Source organism: Equus przewalskii, chromosome 18, assembly GCF_037783145.1.
Source record: "Equus przewalskii isolate Varuska chromosome 18, EquPr2, whole genome shotgun sequence".
NCBI lineage: Eukaryota > Metazoa > Chordata > Mammalia > Perissodactyla > Equidae > Equus > Equus przewalskii.
In genome coordinates, this window is record NC_091848.1 from 18,472,438 (window position 1) to 18,487,501 (window position 15,064).

The 15,064-nt window shown below is 41.9% G+C and overlaps 1 protein-coding gene and 1 long non-coding RNA gene across 3 annotated transcripts in view; one reads left to right on the plus strand and one right to left on the minus strand.

Moving 5' to 3' along the window:
- Nucleotides 1-1,454, minus strand: part of TBL1XR1 (TBL1X/Y related 1) — a 167,385-nt gene extending 165,931 nt beyond the window's left edge. Inside the window, exon 1 of one of the 2 annotated variants that reach the window (XM_070582390.1) lies at nt 975-1,454. The gene's annotated coding sequence lies outside the window, so the exon portion shown is untranslated. The remainder of the gene's footprint in view (nt 1-974) is intronic. The other variant, XM_070582384.1, reaches the window with a different exon arrangement.
- The window catches only part of LOC139076993 (uncharacterized), an 82,108-nt gene that overhangs the window by 3,046 nt on the left and 63,998 nt on the right, over nt 1-15,064 (plus strand). The window lies entirely within an intron of this gene.

Genomic DNA, 15,064 nt, shown 5'->3' on the forward strand with positions numbered 1-15,064 from the left:
GATGTTCTTGTGCATAAATTACTTCATTTACATATCATGATAAAAATCACCAAAGATGGAGACCTTTGCCATAAACTAGTTCCAGTAAAATGTAGCTCATCTGCCGTACTCACTGAAGACAGACTTGAAGTAACTTTGGATTAAAAAAAAGCAGTAAATGTGGAAAAGCCTTGATTCTCCCAACCAAGGGGGGTTAAATTAGGCCATATTTTGATCACTTCGATTTCTGTACCCTGGAAACTATCTGAAATGACAGCATGGCTGCAACATGAAATCCTCAGATAAATGAGCCACTGCACAAAGGTCACATGTATTGTTACCCCACCCTCTAGCCAGTGTGACATATCTAGTGTACAAGATCAGAGGCCTCAGTAAAATTCATGCAATAATTAGGCACAGGAGTGATGTAAGGACAAAGAAGTTATTGTTACTAGTTTTCAGTGCTGTGTCCTAATCTAAAAGCTGTCTTTATGCTTTGAATATAAATGTTAATATGTTTCTAGAAAGGAGAAATTACTCTGTTACTAAGAAATTTTAAAGCAAAGAGGCACATTAAGAAAGTTCTCTTGAACTTTCTAGCTAATTGCTCAACAAAGAGAAACCTCATACCGGTAACTGTTACCAGATGGTATATATACGTATATATATATATTATAAAATGACTACACAAGTCTTGACTTGTTTTATTTCAGTAATGTTACACCCGGGGGGTGTAGAATGGCAAGATAGCCTACACTTTTGCAACTTTCAATACTGAGGAAGTAGAACATTTTGAAGTTAAGGTGACTTAATCCCAGGTTATAGGATCTCATTACTGTATATATATCTCTAAAGTCACCGAGATGTTTTAAGTTGTTTGCATTAGCTGATCTATGTAATTAAAGTGTTCAAAACAAACTTAATAGCATGAAAAAGATATTTGATACCAAAAATATTATCCTGGCGCTATGACTCTTTGTATATTCTTTACTCACCCAGGAACTCAGTGGCTTTATGTCTGCAGCGATTACCCCCAAGCGTCTTGCTGATACCATGTGATAGGTTTCTGTTTCGTTTTGACTCCACTTGTGCAATTCTTTGTCTGTGGTTCTTCCAGCTATCAGCTTTTGCCATCCAGACTGATACACATCTCGGCCGCACATCTCAAGATCTCAGCACACAAGCTCCTTTTCTCTCTCTGTGCTTAGCATGCGACCTGTGACCTTTCCTCATCAGTGTGAACCTTGTCACAGTTTTCCATCACTCTGTGACCCGATTTCATTACAACAATGAACTTTACTTGGGAGTCTTCATTTAAATTACAAAAGCAACACACAACCATCTTACAAGTATTTATGCCTCTCAGATAATGGAAATAGCAGGTTGGATCCTGCCTTTGTGATTCAGTCAGAACAGAAAACCAACCACACACAGAGCATAGTGCTGTCCCAATCACTTACTTTTACTGACCAGCCATGTGCTTCCTCAGGGCCACGCTCAAGGCCTCTCATGATGTCATAGTTTTGCTATTCGTTCATTCAACAAACATATTGAATGCTTAGCATGCCAGGCACTGTTCAAAAAGCTGTTTACAATGAACCAAACACAGCCCTTACTCTCTTGGAATTTACATTCCACTCCTGTGTCAGGTGGGGGTTGGGAGAGCAGACAGACTTTCAAAAAATGTATGTCTGTATTAGGCTGTAGTTTGATTTCTATTACAAAGGCAACATAGAAATGGCTTAAACAAGGTAACAGTTTATTCTCTTATGTGGCCATTCAAATGTAAGCATTCCAGAGCTGATAGGGTATCAAGGACCCTATCAAGGATGTTCTCAACATACATCTTCCATCTGGTGGTCTAAGACAGCTTTTCTAGCACCTGCCATCACACAGAAATTCCAGCTATTGGCCAGAAAGGGGGAGAAATGGAGTGCCTTCTCTTTCAGGACTTGTCCTGGCAGTTGAACTTATCACTTCCACTCATTCTCCATTGGCCAGAATGTGGTACATGACCATATCTGTCTGCCAGCAAGTCAGGTAAATGACAGGTGCCAAGCCTAAGTAACAAAGTTGGGGAGGGGGTTGAGAATGTATGTTATTTTAGATAGAAGGTTTCTCAGTTAGGGTGAAGGTGACCAGAAAGCCAAGTGAAGTGAGGGGGTGAGTGTGCAAATATCAGAAGCAGCAGCATTCCAGGCAGCCGGAATATCAAGAACAAAGAAACAGAGCAAAAGCTAGTGTGCTGTATTCTAGGAATAAAAATGATGCCAGTTGATTGGCATGAAATAAGCCAAAGAGTGGCAGGAGAGGGAGCCAGGGGCCAGATGTGAAGGGCCCTTTTTCTTCTCATGATGTGGAAAGCCAGTGGAAGGTTTTGAGCAGAGAAGTGACTTGATCCACCTTCTGTTTTAAAAGGACTGCTCTCCTGGGCAGAGACCAACTGCAATAGTGCAGCAGTGGAAGGGGGATGATGAGGTATGGGGCTAGAGCAGAAACCCCAAGGAGAGCATGGCGGCATGGCTGATGGTGGCAGGAGCTGGCTAGAAGAAGCTAATCTCTGTGTACATTTTAAACAACAGAGTCAGAATATATTTTGTGGCATGTCAGAGAAATAGAAGAGACAAGATGATTCCAAGATTTTAGGCCAAACAAGTGGAAGAATGGAGTTGCCATTTATTGCAATGGGAAAGAGTGGAAGATGAGCACATTTATGAGGGGAAAATCAAGAGTTTTGTTTTAGAGTTTTATATACCTATCAGACATCCTTTTGAAGATGTTGCACAGGCAGCTAGATATACAAATCTGGTATTCAGAGGAGGTATTGGAGTTGGAAATATAATTTTTGGGCTCATGAGTAATGATATTTGAAATCATAGGTCTAGATACAGTCGACTGAAGAGTGAGTATAGGCAAAGAAAAGAAGAGTTCTCTATTACCTCCAATTGTCTCCTGCCCCCAAAAGTTTTCTTTTATTACGAATGCTCCTCTGCTCTTGATAGGATCAGAAGCCTAAATGTATTTCATCATAGGTCAACATAAGGTGACATTCTAACTGAGCAAGGACATTGACGGAAACCGCACATAATATTAATTGCTACCATTTATTAAGCATGTTGCCAAGCACTTTTCAAGGTATTTTATTCTTGTCTCTAATTTTCACAACAACCTGAAGAGGTAAATAATCTTGCTATTTCACTTTGATACATGAGGAAACTAAAATAATGAGTCCACATAGCTCATCTAACGTCAAGCTGCAAATGGCAAAACAAGGAGTTGAACGTGAGAGTGTCTGAGTGCAGTTTCTGCTTTTCCACTGGGTGAAACTAAGCAGGTCAAGGCAAGAAAAAGCAAATATTTGCTGAAAAGTCCTTCCCTGAATGAGGAGGGCAGAGAATGCAAAGTGGAAAAAAGGAGAAGCTGCTGGAAGGAAGGAATCACATCTTAATCACGTCTGTATGACCCACGTTTCCCAGATCAGAATCTCAAAACTTTTCTTGAATGCAGACATGGTTATAACCAATTTCTTGGATTCCCTATGCTGCACTCGTTGATACTATCAGTGTATCTACTGATTACACAAGAAAGACCTTTGTCCCACTCACTCCCTACCTGGCACCATCACCTCCCCTGCCACCAGCTGGCAATTTGGGTATGGAGTGTTCTTGAAGACAGGTTCTGTGGACAAAGAAGACAATATACAATAATTCCATTTTGTTTATTACAAATCTGAAAACCTAGTTTTCCCTTAAGCTTTGAATTTCAAGTTCCATATCTAACTCTTCCTTTTAAGGGAATGTTTACAATTTAGTTAATTAAATTCCCTTGAATTATTAAACTGTATTTATACATTTAATGTATTCAATCTTCGTTTTAAAATACTTCAGTTGCTCAACAAACAAAAGAATCGTTAGTAAAGTAATGCTCATAAATATGATAAACGAATTGTAAAATATGATGAATCTTAAGTTCTCTTGAATATTACAAAAATATTTACAGTTTTAATAGAATTCTCATATCTTTTCACTTGAAATCACAAATCTAAATCAATTACAGATCTCACGTAGATGTTTTAAATTGGCATTCTAAATTGTCAATTGTCTTAAACATTACAAATATTTAAAGTGCCAAATACAAAATATGCATGAACTATTTCTAAATATAAAATAAAAATAATAGTATTATGAGTTTACTTTATCTCTTTACTTAAATTTATGCTTTCCTGAAGCTAAAACAAACTTATGCTTTAAATAAACAATTCTGCGGCCCAGGTGAATTGCAATGCCTTTCCAGTGGGCTGAGTGGCTATTGTCCTGAGAGGCTGTGGCTGGAGAGGCAGACAGCAGAGTAGTACTTCTCACGGCTCATGATACCTGCTGACCCCTCCTCAGTGCCAGCCAATGGGAACCCCAAGTTCTTGCCTTCAGATGGGAGGACTTGCCACAATTCATGTTCACAGATGCTGGCTGCACCTACTTTCTTCCAAACGATTCCAGTTTGTACCCTTACTGCTAGCTGGCTGACACACAGAGCTAGACTCAACCAGTTTACATACTACTTCATTTTATTCTAAATTGTTTTCATGTTTTTATTCTCTGATGGGGCTAAAATTCTTACAGAAATTAATTGCGTACACTCTCATGTCTGTGGCTGGCTCTGTGGTTCTGACCACACACACATACACAAGCACACACACTCTCACACCACCTTATTGTAGCCAGCCACTGGAAAGTGAGTGCACTTCACTTTATGAGAAGAATGCTCCCAGTGCCCTTTGGTAGTGAATAGCTTTTTTTTTTTTTTTTAACTACTCACATTTCCTTATGTCAAGATTTCTCAAACTGTGTTCTACTCATCATGGGCACATAGCCTGTGCTTTGAGGAGTAAAAGGTTTCAGCGGTTAAAGAAGTTTGGGAAATCTCACGTGTTAAATTCATCTTCTAGAGATTCGAAATGTTCATTAGCATATTAAAGACTGAGAAACCGTGCAGTATGAAAATCTTATAAACCCAACCAACCTCTTTTTTAAAGACATACTCTTCAAAGTCTTGCAAAGCTAGCATTCTTTGGAACACCATTTGGTAAATTGTGTTGGTATGTGACAAAATGTTTTAATTTTCTTTCTTGATCTTTTATTTTCTACTTTTTTGGAGATCAAATCTTAGATATACAACCAAATGGGCTTTCTAATGTTTCCCTTTCCTTGAACTTATCCCGCCCAGCCACAGACAGAACTGAACAGCTGCAGCCCCTCCCCCACAGGGGAGAAACTGTGTGGCCTGTGGCAAGTCCCTCTAAAAAGAGAGGGAAGGTCGCAGCACCTTGTGCTCAGTCACTTACTTCCCACAATCTTGTAAGTCACTTGTCCTTTGGGGAAAAAGAGCCCTGTAGAGGACTCCTCCTGGGGCAAGAAGTCCCTTATACAGCCTTCTCATGTCGTGCTCTTTCTTGAGCAAGAAACCAGGAAGACTGTGCATGCCAGTACCCAGGTTATTATAGGAATCAAATAAAACAAACTTGATTTTATATATATGTATCTATAGTGATAGGTAAACAGCCTCAGGGCTAGTGCAGAGGCCAAAGGAACTGGATTTGAGATGCTGTGTGATCTTAGACAAGGCATCAAAGCCTCAGAAACTCAGCTTCCTCTTTGATAAAATAGGGACCACATTAACAACATAGCTCCAGAGTGGATATCCAAAATATTTATCAACCAGTTCTGCATGGCCACTGACCCATCAGCCATGCCAGATCACTCTGCTAGCTGGCAGCCTCGCAGCTTGTCTCCTCTCTCAGTCAACACTTACGGGGGCCTACCGTGTGCCAGCTATTTCATAGGGCTGTTGTATGCAGGTAATTAAATAGCATTTGTGAAAGCACATCACAACCCTCATACAAAAGCAAGGTATCTTTAGTCATTATTATTCTGTATAAAAAATGATATAAAGAGTAAGGGAGATGGGAAGCCTCTGAAGCACATTTCACCCATTTCACAGTCTTGCCTTCCCTCTGGGGGTGGCCTGACTAAGTTTGAAACCAGACGTCACTTTGAGAAATAGCCTGAGGAAGTGGAGACCTGGGCCAAGACCAGCCCATGACACAACTTAACCTCAGAACATCAAATAGGAGTAAGAGCTAGCACTTTCCTGAGTACTTACCCTGTGTTAGGCCTTGTTCAAAACACTTTTATGCAGATTAACTCATTTAATCCTCTCCACAGCCAGATGAGTGAGGAGCTATTATTATCCGCTGTCCACGAGGAAACCGAATCACAGGCTGATTAAGTGACTCGCCAAGGTTTCCTAGCTAGTAAATGTCAGAGCTGGATTGTCATCTAGGTGGAGGGGTTCATGCCCTTCACCACCACGCCATACAGCAAACAGATATGAGCCTAGCAGGGGGTGGGGGAGGGGTTGAGAACTGCTGAAGGCCTGGCAGCCAGAGAGCATTATGGGTTAGAAGCTGAGCCTGGAGGTCCTAGGAAGTCTCTCTTAGGATCACAGGTGTTGTAACCCAAGGAAGTCCCAAGGAGCAGACCTCCCCACTGCTCTTACAGAGGAGACACAAGACCCTGGTTCTCCAGAATTTCCTTGCTGGCGGGAACCGTGGACCCCAGGCATTGAAAACTAGGTACCTACAGCCTGAGGAGGGGCAGCTCCATTCCACAGGGCATAGCAGAAGCCAGGGGAAGGGGAGTAGGAGGAAAGAAGAGAAAGAAATGGAACAGCAGCCCTCCCTTCAGCTGGGAAAAGGCGGTCAGTTGGATGGGCTGGCCTTTGGGTAGACGGATTAGCTCTAATTGTTGAGCAAATAAACCTGGAGCTGAGGGGTGGGCTGCACTGGACTTCTTTCTGCAGAGGAGTCAAAGAGGAGTGAGGGCAGAGAAAGAGAGATGTGGGACTCCAAGGCTGGAGTGGGCAAACTTTTATTGTAAAGGGATAGATAGTAACTATTTTAGGCTTTGCAGGCCATATTCTTTGTATTTTCCTCCAACCCTTTAAAAATGTATAAGCCATTCGTAGCTCCAGGCTGCAGCTGGATTTGGTCTGTGGATTATGGTTTTCCAACTCCTCCTCTAAAAAAATCATCTGTGACCCTCACTATTTTACCTGAATCTGCCCCTGCCCTCCTCTCCAGTTATTTAGCCATTTAATTTGAAGCAGGGCCCCCCGAGGAGTTGGAGGGCACGATGATGAAGAAAAGGGCATAAGGTTCTGACCCTGGTGATGCTTCGTGAAATCTGAGGTATGTTCCACTGAGGTGTCTCAGGACTAACTCTGTTTGGCAACCCGAAGTTTCACCCTGGGGATTTTTATGCCATGCACAGCTGCACACATGAGCAACTCCACCAGAGTTTCATGTTTCCTGCCACATTCCATTTGGGAACTGATGCCCAAGACAGTGTTACAGAGCAATGAAACTTAGTATTACTGTATTTCAGGGAAAATGGAGTAGCAGTCTTTCTCTCTCAGTACCCAAAAATGGAATGTCTCAATGTCTTTGGGAAGAGCCTGCCCACAGCAGGAGGAAATTGTACCTTTTAGTAAGCTTGACTCTCAGTTATAATATTGCCTTTAAAGAGCCCAGCTAGGCAGTGAGGAAGCTTAGCCATAAAAACAAGCACCTTTATATTTTTTGTTAGAGGGACAGCTCATTGTCTACCATTTGCCCAAAGCTGTTTCATAGCCAGACACAAAACAGTCTTTTCTTCCCACCTTTAACTGTACTGCTAATCTCTAAGGCTATTCTTAAATAACACAAAAGCATGATTTTAAGTCAGAGAGCTGGGGAGAGGGGAGACTTACAAAACACTTTTTTTTAAACCTAAGAATTGACAGGAAGCCATGGCTTCCAAATAACTATTAGAACTTTCCAATACATTTAACACGAATTAATGTGTCAGAGAGACTACTTATAATGGAATACAGGGGAAGGTTATTGGTATGGGGCAAAGAACAGAAGAGTTTTCAATAGGAACAGAAAGTTTGGGAAGAAAAAAATAAGACAGGAGAAGGGCCAAGACAAAGGCCCAATTGGGAATCCGTGGTCCCCCAAGGCTTGGAGGGCTGAAAGTGGCCACTGGCTGGGGCAGCAAGGTCTCGGAAATAATTCCACCCTTTCACAAACCCTGCTTAGGCCCTGCTTAGAGGCAACTCTGGGAAGCACCTGCTGAACTCAGTGCATTCCCTTGTCTGGGAAGCCCGTGGAGATCTCCTTGGTTAGAGTTCCTGTGTTGACCAGGGCATACCCACTAGACTACATATTAACCAAGAAACAGTAATAAGAGAATTTCCCCACAGTAAATTTTAGGAACATGTTCTATGGAAGTTTAAAATTATGAACAATTATCTACTTGGAGTAATCTAAGTAAATTAATACTTGGAAGCTTTGAAATAAATTTTATCTTAGAGATCTCTTTAAATCTTGTAAATTGTTTATGTATGTATTTGGAACTTAGACCAAGCAGCTGTATCTCTCATCGGCAATAACTTGCTAACTGCTTTCCCTGCTTCCTCTCCTGCTTTTCTCCAAAATGTTCACACAAAGCAGCTTAAAATCCTCTAATGTCCAAACTTCTCTGAAGCCACACATGTGTGTGCCCCTCTGCCCCTGGGCTCCGCATTGTAGCCGCATTGAGCTTCTCCCAATTCATCACATGCGCTATGCTCCCTCCCACCACAAAGCCTTTGGAGAAGCAGCTGTCTGGACACCCTCCTCTCCCCAATGCCAACATCCACACCCTCCCCATCCCTAGTTAATCCTACACTTTCACTCTTCCTCCAAGTCTCCGTTCAAGCATCACTCCCTCGGGAAGACTTTTCTGACCCCTGGACAAGATCAAATCTCCTTAGTATTCATATGTTCTCTTTCTACCAGGACTCTGCTCCTCTACAGTGCTTATCAGGGTGGCCATTTTGTATGTGCTTGTACGATTATTTGATTTAAAGTCTGTCTCATCCACTAGATCATGAGTTTCTCGATGGCAAAGATTATGCTTGTTTTATTTATTAATGTACAAGGCACAGAGTAAGCATTCAAGGTGAGATATCATTATTATATACTCTGGGACAGTAGATCAACTTTTCATGTGGAGTCTTTTAGAATGCTACCTACAAGTTTACTAGTTTACAAAATTGACCAAAAAGAAATTTAACTGAATGCATAAGCAGGATGTCAAAATACTCAATGTGATAACTTAATAGAAACATGAGAAAGAAAAGTATTAGATAAACATCGTATATTGTTGTCAAGGTCAATTTATTCATGGAGTAGTGTGGGGGAGGGGGTATATTTATAGCACAACAAAGACACATTATGGAGTTTTAAGATAAAAGGAATTTTAAAGATCTTTTGAGCTGCTGGCAGAGCATTGAGGGCACGCTCCTCAGGCCCCCCCCCCTCGCCCCCACCACCTCATTCCTCACCCTAGCCAGCTTACAGGGCCACAAGTTCCACCATGAAGTGTAGCAAAGAGGGAACGTTGGAAAGTGTGTTTTTTAAAAAAATATTTATTTATTTATTTTTTTGAGGAAGATTAGCCCTGAGCTAACATCTGCTCCCAATCCTCCTCTTTTTGCTGAGGAAGACTGGCCCTGAGCTAAAATCTGTGCCCATCTTCCTCCACTTTATATGTGGGACGCCTACCACAGCATGGCTTTGCCAGCAGTGTCACGCCCACACCCGGGATCCAAACCTGTGAACCCCAGGCCACCAGAGCAGAGCAATAGCAGCGCCGCGGGTCTGGCCTCTGGAAAGTACTTTAAGAGTAGGATTATAAAACACGTTCTAAATATGGCAAAATGATTTCTTTTTCTCTAATCTTTTAAAATATGAGATTAGAATATTAGTAATAAGTAAGACCCATGCCCACGCCCTAGCAATTTCTTAAGCCTAAGTTAGTATGTGGTAAAACATTGTTTTCTAAAGTGCGTCAGCTCAGCTTTAAATATATATACATAGCTCCCTGATTTATAGAGGAAATATTTGAGCTAGTAGAGTGTTATAGAAATCCCAGTATTGTTATAGATCAGGGTTGTGTTTGGTGAACACCTGAAAGGAGCGGCCCCAGCTTGATTTAATGTAAAATAGGTACATAATGCATATAAGCAAAAGTGTACAAAAGACCCACTAAAACCACGAAGTTTAATAAATGGTATTCCATTATTTTTCACAAATATGTGCCAGAGAATTTAGAAAATGCCAAGAAAGGCAGGAATGGTATTTAGGGCTCTGGCCAGCTTTGGATCTGAATTCAAGTTTTTGACCCCGAAAGCTCCTCAACGCTTCTGCCTTAAAGACAATGCTGAAATCTGGAACAGACATCCCAATCAATGCGTGTGTGCGCGCGCACGCGCGCACACACACACACACACACTCTCTCTCTCACACACACACACAAACACATACACACACACGAGTGAGGGAGGAGAAGAAGGGTTTAGGGAGCAGATAAGGGATTTTTTTCTTATGTGTGGAGATTATGTTCTTTAACCATGGTCTTGTGATTCAGCATTCATAAAATAAATCATTTACAATTTGAGCAAAATAACATCAGTTTCCTGCAGAGCTCTAGAAGATGAGTTGTGGGGGCTAATGTGAAATCGGGGTTGGAACAAGTGCAGGGAGCCTTTGTTCTCTTCCAGGAGGTTGACAGTCCTTAGAAGGCTTTCAAACCACTATTTATGAGTCACTCCCTTCCACCCACACTTCCTTTCCAAGCTCCAAGCACTTAGGGCTTCTTGTGTTTTCCTAGGTTTTTAATTCCATTGCTTCCTACTGTTCTGCAATCAGCTGCCTTCTCTGTTTGTGGGGCCCCTGAGAAAGACTGGCTAAGGCACGGTGGACCAGGGCTTTTTTTGCCTAGACTGACCTAGATTCTCCTAAGTGACTAATGACTTGGTCATCATTGAGGTACCAATTCCCTCTACTGACCTATGTACCCCAGCCTCGCCTGGTCTCAGCTGCCTCAAGGCAGGCCTCTGGCTGGGTGCAGGCCATGTTCTCTCCTCCAAACCATCGGGGCACAGCAGAAGTTGAAACTTGCCTTGGTTGTTCCCGGTCTTAATTCCTCCTCAGACCTCTCCAGCAGTACCTTCTTCATCCAGTTGCATTTCATCCCAAGCCCGAGGGAGGGAGGCCAGGCCACCAACCTGCCTTCCTTCCTCCTAGGTCCTCTGATCACAGCACTCCTGTTGCTCTCCCACCGGCCCAGGACACAAGCACAGGGTGGATGGAAGCCCTAACCTGTATCCCAACCATTAGGCTGAGACTTACTCCTCAACTGGATCTTGTCAACCCGTTTCCCTCCCAGCGCAGTTCTCTCAGAAGGCCTAGCTGTGAGCTCAGCAGTTCCCTGACCTGCGTTTCCTCACCTCGGTCCTTATTCTCCCTCTACCTCTGCCCTCCCACTTCCTCTCCTAGATCTCCCCTGAATGTGCACTACCTCTGTTTGGGCCTCAGCTTTGATTTTCAGCCCTGATTTGGATCCCTTGCCTGAGTCTGCCTTGGAGTGAGAGGTTGCCAGCTACCTACACTTCCTTCATTCACCTCCTGTCACTCTAGCTCTGTGCCTCCACAAGGCCTTTCATTTGTATGCATTACACGCTTGTGTGTACGCACATACACACACACACACACTGCAAAGGAAATATTCAGATGGCTAGTAGGATGGCTAGGGTATGCAGATTCCTTTTCTATTAACACGGACTAATAATAGTATTATCATTGTTGTCCATGGAATAGTAAGGGAGAATAGTAATGGCAATTGTATCCTCATAGACAGCTCCAGGGAGGGATGTAAAAAGCTGGGTAGCCAATGACAGACTTGCCTTCCACCATCAGGGAGCTCTCCCCAACTGTACAGTTTCCCACCTTCTACCTGTCCCAAATCCTGGACAACTCTACTATCAGGTCTGAACAATGTCACTTCCTCTGAGCAGGAAAGAAACCTAAGCTCTGCCCTTTTTCTTCCTCATTTAACTACCTTCCTCACTAGCACCCACCCAGGCTCCCCCACCACACCCCCCAGGATAGTTCCTAGACATTCAAGCGACTGGCTCCAATGCCTTAGGGGCAGTCCAGCAACATTCCTAAATGTCACCTTCTTGGGAAGAATCTTTCAGCTGACACTAAGCCTTATTAGGCACTGAAATGAGTTATGGAAGAGGTTGAGATTCTTACTCCCTGGAGGTCTTTAAAAGTAGGATGGATTCTCATCTGTCTGGGCTGATTATGTGGGATATTGCTGGTAGACCTGGGGATAGACCAGCTCATCATCAACAAATAATATTTATTAAACTCCTGGGCATTCATGATTCTGTGCCAGGCTCCATATATATTAAAAGATACTGTAAAAGACACAGCCTCTACTCTCATGGAAGTTTTTAACTAATGAAATAAAAGGTTTGTATGGAGTACAGATAATATAATGAATGTCAACAGTGCTTTAAGTTTTCAAAATGTGTAGGCTTCTTGTTTTCTTGCTTTCTCTTCTCCTACTCTTTTGTTTTGGTTTGGGACCAGGCAGAACAAGATTTGCAATCAGAAAATTTTTCTAGCTCGTATTTTCCAGGAGCTTGTGAATGATGCAAAATGTGAGCAGATAGCAGAAGAATTAAGTGGGGCAGAAAGCACAAAGTGGCCTCAGTTCTGTCATGCAGAAAGCAAGAGGCTGCTGGGTTTGATCTCAAAGGATCCTTCACTTTCTAACACCAAGGGATTCTAGGTCAAGAAATAATTAGGGTCACAGGGGGAGAAAAAGGACAATAAGGATGTGGGAAGAGAGCAAATTATTGAATATTTTTCCCATCAGAGCCATAAAATAGTATTGCTGAGGGGTCTATTTGAGGCCAGATTTTTGGCAGACAAATAAGGTTATGTTCCTTGAGAGCCAGCGGAATCATATAAACGCCCTCTGGCTGAGAAGCACATGTTTATGTGTAGGTCCATCCCACTCCTGCTAGCAAAGCACTGACGATGCTGTCCAGAATGCACAGAACCCAGAAGCACCACACTGAAGTCGCTTTTATACATTCATTCCCATGCCCTTGTAAGACAGGTTTTTTATGGGCTACCTCCTTTGTCCTTCTCACTGATGAGAGCAGGGTCCTTGACAGCCTCAGCCAGCACACCCAGGTCCTGTGTGCCCCCTCTCAGTGGACCAATTAGAACTAGATACACCTTCCTCCACTGGGACCTAGCACTGTGCCAGGCTGCAGGGTGTGGCCAGAGGGAGCAGGCAAGATGCTAACCTCCAAACATGCCCCTTCTTCCGAGCCCTACCTAGCATCATGGAGGCCCTCTAATAATGAGAGGATTTTAAATATTCTATGTATGTATGTCTCTGTATATAGAGAAATGTGAATGGGCCAAATTTCATGGCTATTTACTTCTAAACATAATCCTTTCTTGCCACTAAAAGAAAAGCGTGAGCAACTTTCCCCTCAACTTTCTGGAAAGCTGGTGTTGTGTACGCTATAAGTTGTAATGGAATCTTCATGTTCAGTTTATTGGGTATTTTCCCCTTCCAGGAATATCCAGGAAATAGGGTGTGGTTAGATATGTGGCTGTTCCAATTCAGTGAAGACCTTTGGCTGAAATTACCTCATGTTGCTAGTATCTTAACCAAGGCCAGTGAATCTCTGAAGACATAATTCCTAGACTACTCACATCTAGTAACCTCATTGGCTTTATTATTTTTAACTAAAACATGTAAGTTGAATTTACGTAGGTAAAAAAATGTGGACTATAAATTTAATTTTCCAATAATTCAGTCAAGGATTAACTGCTAGAGAGAAGAAAGTGAGGGTTTATCTCGTTTTACTCAAATTGGAAAGAAATATATATATTATACATATATGTATGCACACACCAAAATTAATTGGTATATAATTGATCAAGTCTTCAGTTTATTTAATCAACCATTTAATCATATATAACTCAATAAATGTTTAAAGTAAAGCTCTTAGCTTATAATTTTATCCACTTCTTAACATTTTAGGCTTTTAAACACATTGTACAACTAAGTTATTTTCAACATAGAGACGAGCTATTTTTTTAATATGTAACTTCTCTTAGAATGCTAAGATAAATCTTTTTTACACATTCTCTCATTTAGCAGTTGTATTTTAAGTACTGATTTACCAAAGTTTCTGACAGTTCAGTAGAAAGATTTTAAATATAGAAGGATTGATAATGGTGAATCTTTCAGTCAAGGAATGAATTCTCTGAAGTTTCATTTCAAAGATGGAACTAATTTTATTCCTTTGTAGTCAGTTGTTCAAAGCTGCTAGTTTTAGGGGCCAAATCCATGCAAACGCATTTGCAGTGTTCTTGATATACATACAGGGGAGAAAGCACAGAGAGCAAAGCTTCCTTTTTTACTAGGCCCCTGGGATCAAGTGGATCCAATAAATGCAAGAGGAATGGGGAGGAGCTTTCCCCAGGAACTGTGAGGCTTTGAGCAATTTGCTTAACCAGTCTCAACATTTGGGCTCTTTGTTGTTGACCAAGGATAATAGCCACCTTGCAGAGAATTTGTAAATATTTTAAATATTATGTGTAAATTATTAATCATATTGTTTTTCACAGTAGATGTTCAATAAATGGTGGCTGTGCATTTGAGTGCTTGTCTCATTTTCCCCCCTCTGCAGACTATCAATTCCTTGAGAGTAAGAATTATGGCCCCTGGGACAGATGGTCCCATGTTGCTGGTGATCAATAAATATCTGTTGAGTTGAAAATTTCATTTTTGAAAGACTTTTAAAATAATCTCTCCTTTGGAGTTTTAGGCCTTTGCGTCTGACTTATCTTTCCCTTCAACTTCCTAGAATCTAATTTCCTGGTGTCTAGAAGCACATTTGACAACACTGGCTATCCCACAATCTAGGGTGACCTGGCCACTTTCTCCTCAGACTCCACATCCATTTCACAACTAGTTTCTCCTTTTGTAGTTGGAATGAAATACAAAGTAGCAGTTTATCTGGTTGTCTCCTTCACCCTGAGAGATGAAATGGTTAGAAAAACAAGACGCCAGTTTATCACATGCTTTGCTTTTAGCACCCTGAGATGCCCCCTCTACTACTG